Source organism: Octopus bimaculoides, chromosome 5, assembly GCF_001194135.2.
Source record: "Octopus bimaculoides isolate UCB-OBI-ISO-001 chromosome 5, ASM119413v2, whole genome shotgun sequence".
In the NCBI taxonomy this organism is placed as follows: domain Eukaryota; kingdom Metazoa; phylum Mollusca; class Cephalopoda; order Octopoda; family Octopodidae; genus Octopus; species Octopus bimaculoides.
The window spans coordinates 80,027,877-80,031,936 of NC_068985.1; the positions used below are offsets into that span (position 1 = coordinate 80,027,877).

Sequence of the window (4,060 nt, forward strand, 5' to 3'; positions counted from 1 at the left end):
CCTTTTCATTTATCATTTTCGTCATGAAATAATTTATATATCCTTTATCGTTTATCTGTTTCAGTCACTGTAGTGTGGCCATGTAACGGCAGTGCTTAGTCGAACAAATCGACTCTAGTAATTATTTTTAAGCCACGTGTTTATTCGATCGATTTTTTAAATCTTTACTGAGCCGTTAAGTGACATGGTCGTAAACAAACCAACACTGGTTGTCAATAGGTGGTGAAAGATTAACACAAAAGTACACACATACATGCACACACACGCACACACGCACACACACACACACACACACACACACACACACACATACATACATACACACAGAGTTTCCACCTGCCAAATTCATTTCAAAGTCAATAGTAGACCCAAGGTGCCGCGCAGTGTTATTGAACCAAAAATCACGCACTTACAAAATGATCATGTTATCCACACGGCCGTCCTGTATATATATATATTATAGGTTCGGTTCGAGGACTGAAATATGGGGAAGATGACTAGTCGATTACATCGACCCAATATGTAATTGGTACTTATTTTATCGACCCCGAAATTATGAAAGACAAGGTCGATCTCGATGGAATTTGAACTCAGAAACTAAAAAATGGACAAAATGCCGACGTGGTAACGATTCCGCCAGACCGAGTCATGTTGATCAAATTTAAATTGTTGTAGTGATTCCTTTCGTGAACATCTTAACTTCCATTTTCCTAGTTCCTGAAACCATTAAGACTGATTGATGATTACATATCGATTTTTCTCACTGTCTGAATTAAGTGGGGTTGACAACCCATCTGATGGAGCATTTCTTTCCTTTCAAACTGGATTTAATAAGGCTAATTGCTTATTCAATGATATTCATAAAAGGCTACCATATATATATATGATCAATAAGTATCCGGACTGTTGCCATAGTAACGAAGCTAAAGCATGCAGAGTCAAGCCACGAGGCAAAGATTGACCTCGAACTCTGCTGTGCATGCACACGAAGTTTTGACGTTCTAGCTCACTTCTACTCTTTACAGCAGTGCTTTGAAGGAAGGTGTGTTGCGTGTGATCGTCGCATTGATCATGACAGAGAAAGTTGTCATGGCGATACCTGCTCAGAGGCCAACGCAAGGTTGCAGAAAGTGTATGGAGAAGAATGTATGAGCCGCACACAAGTGTATGAGTGGTTCAGACGTTTCCAAGATGGCCGAAAAAATGTCGATATTGTCGAAGGTTCTGGTAGACACGCAACCAGCAGAACTGAGAAAAACGTCGCAGATGTGCGTGCAGCTGTGAGGGGAAATCGTTGAATCACCATCCGTGAGTTATCAGAGGATGAGCAGATGAGTTACGGTTCATTATCATGGAAGATTTGGGTATGAGACGTTTGTCTGCCAAGTTTGCGCTAAAACTGCTTTCAGCTCACCAAAATAGGCACTCGGGTTTCAGTTGCATAAGATCTCCTTGATTGTGTCGAGAACGATGAAAACTTTTTGAAAACTTTGTGTAGGCCTCTGAGCAGGTATCGCCTTCATTTTCTACAACGTTCTTCCATCTATCTGGTAGACTTGCAAGGTCCCTCTTCCAAAATTCACTTGACCGTGACAGAAAAATATTCCTATTTCATATTTTTTCCGTCCAAATGTTTTTGAAGACTGCGGAATAAATGATAATCAGATGGGGCAGTGTCCAGCGAATATTGTGGGTGGAGCATCGTTTCCCATTCAAACTGCTCCAGCCTTTCGAATGTCATCCTCACTGCGTGTGGCTGAACATTATCCTGATGGAAGAACATCTTTTGTATTAAAAGTAAAGATGGTCGGGGTTTTTTTTTTTTTTCTAGCACTGACTTAAGCCGCTCAAGCTGCTCGCAGTAAATCTCCTTTGTTATCGTTTGGTTTGGGTTTAAAAGTTCAAAGTGGACTAAACCGTTCATATACCATCAAACACATAATATCTTCTTTAGCCTGGGATACCGGTGCTTCTCCTTTCCCTGCCCACTGTCATCGGCGCTTGACGTTTTTATAGAGAACCCATTTCTCGTCACCAGTCACTATTCAGTCCAACAAAGGTTCATTCGTGAGACGTGACAACAAAGAAGAGCACAACATTCACTCGCTGCGATTAAACTCAGAAAATTTGTGAATAACCCATTGACCCAATTTGCTGACTTTTCCAATGGTACGCAGGTATGGATGAGTGGTTGAATGACCAAATCCAAGCTTCTCTGCTTGGTCCTTACGATGGGATTTTGTTTCACCGGGTTTTGCAGGAGGTCCTCTACAGATCTTCCAGGACGAGGCTCGTCTTCTAGGCTGTAGTTTCCGGCTCAGAATTTCTGGAACCACCGTTGACAGTGGCTTACTCTTATTGTCCCATCCTCATATACTGTATTAATATTCTTCGCACTTTCCGTTACGTTGTTGCTTTTGTTGAACTCATAAAGCAAAATATGCCGAATATGCTTTTTGTCACTTCCATTATAGCTTTGAAAAAATAGCTGTCAAAACCAAACGACACCCTTCAAAACTGGCGCTAAGAATAAAGTCAAGGTAAAATTACTACCAGCTTTTATAGCAGGTTGATGCAAGTAGTTTATCCCGTTCCCCTCCGACTTTTAGTTCATGCAATTGAAAAAATCGCATTACTTATGGGTGACCCAATATATACTATAAGCCCCAGAACATACATACATATGTATGTATGTATGTATGTATGTATGTATGTATGTATGTATGTATGGGCATGTATGTCTGTTTTTATATATGCATGCTTACGCACACATACATACATACATACATACATACATACATACATACATACATACATACATACATACATAATTTGCGAATTAATAGAGCTATTTAATTCGATAGCAATATCAAACAAAGATGTCTCCTGGGAGTAAAGTATCTATATTCGTAAAGTCGGTTTTAATCATGGCGTATTCGACACGTGAAACTTATTTAATCTAATTCTTCCCATTGACTGTGATTTTGTTGATAATTCAAGATAAAGTTCACTTGTTGTGTAGCTCCAGGGCTAATGTTCAATTTGAGTATAAGCCAAATAAACTACAGCTTAAGATCTCATAGTATGCAGATAGCTCTAGATAATTAATATGCATAGATGTTCTTCAGTTTATGTGAGACCCTCTGGGATAAATATCTTAACAAAGGGCATCAAATATATAGCTAAAGGCTTTATATAATATAAATCCGGCATTGTCCAAGTCAATCCGAGTCGAGAGGTCCTTTGATCAAATGCATTCTCGGCGTGACCATACTGTCTTTTCAAGGGTATCCAATATGTGCACAGATTAGATAATTGCGTTGTCTAATGTGTGTTTTCCTCAAGGCGGCGATCTGGCAGAAACGTTAGCACGCAGGGCGAAATACTTAGTGGTGTTTCGTCTGTCTTTTCGTTCTGAGCTCAAATTCCGCCGAAGTCGGCTTTGCCTTTCATCCTTTCGGAGTCTATAAATTAAGTACCAGTTACGTACTGGGGTCGATCTAATCGACTGGTTTCCTCCTCCAAAATTTCGGGCCTTGTGTCCGAAACCGATGGATATATATATCTCACAGTATGGTAACATGGCAGAGTGATTTAGAAGTCCGCTTCTCAATCGCAAAGTTCCTGTTTCGATTTGCCTGAAAAGCACCTTCAACAAAGCGCCTTCTACAGTAGCATCAGGTCGATGCAATCCCAGCGTGTAAAATTGAGATTGACAGAAAATGTGCGGGATACTGTTATCTGTTATTCAAAAGCCAAACCTCTGTCACGAACTTTGCTAATCTGAACTGTCCTGGAAGTTACGTTAAGGGTACAAATACCTGTGAAATGCTTAGCTTATTGCATCATAATTCAATATGTATACTCCCGTTTACTCCTTTAATTGTTTCAGTTATTTGACTGCGGCCATGCTGGAGCACCGCCTTTAGTCGAGCAAATATACCCCAGGACTTTTTCTTTGTAAGCCTAGTACTTATTCTATCGGGGACGTAAACACACCAGCATCGGTTGTCAAGCGAAGTTGGGGGGACAAACACACAAACATACACACACACACACA

The 4,060-nt window shown here is 40.3% G+C and overlaps 2 protein-coding genes across 2 annotated transcripts in view; one reads left to right on the top strand and one right to left on the bottom strand.

Moving 5' to 3' along the window:
- LOC106876533 (uncharacterized) overlaps positions 1-4,060 on the bottom strand; it is a 152,231-nt gene that overhangs the window by 76,652 nt on the left and 71,519 nt on the right. The window lies entirely within an intron of this gene.
- The window catches only part of LOC106876553 (major egg antigen), a 224,149-nt gene that overhangs the window by 2,919 nt on the left and 217,170 nt on the right, over positions 1-4,060 (top strand). The gene's annotated exons all lie outside the window — the stretch shown is intronic.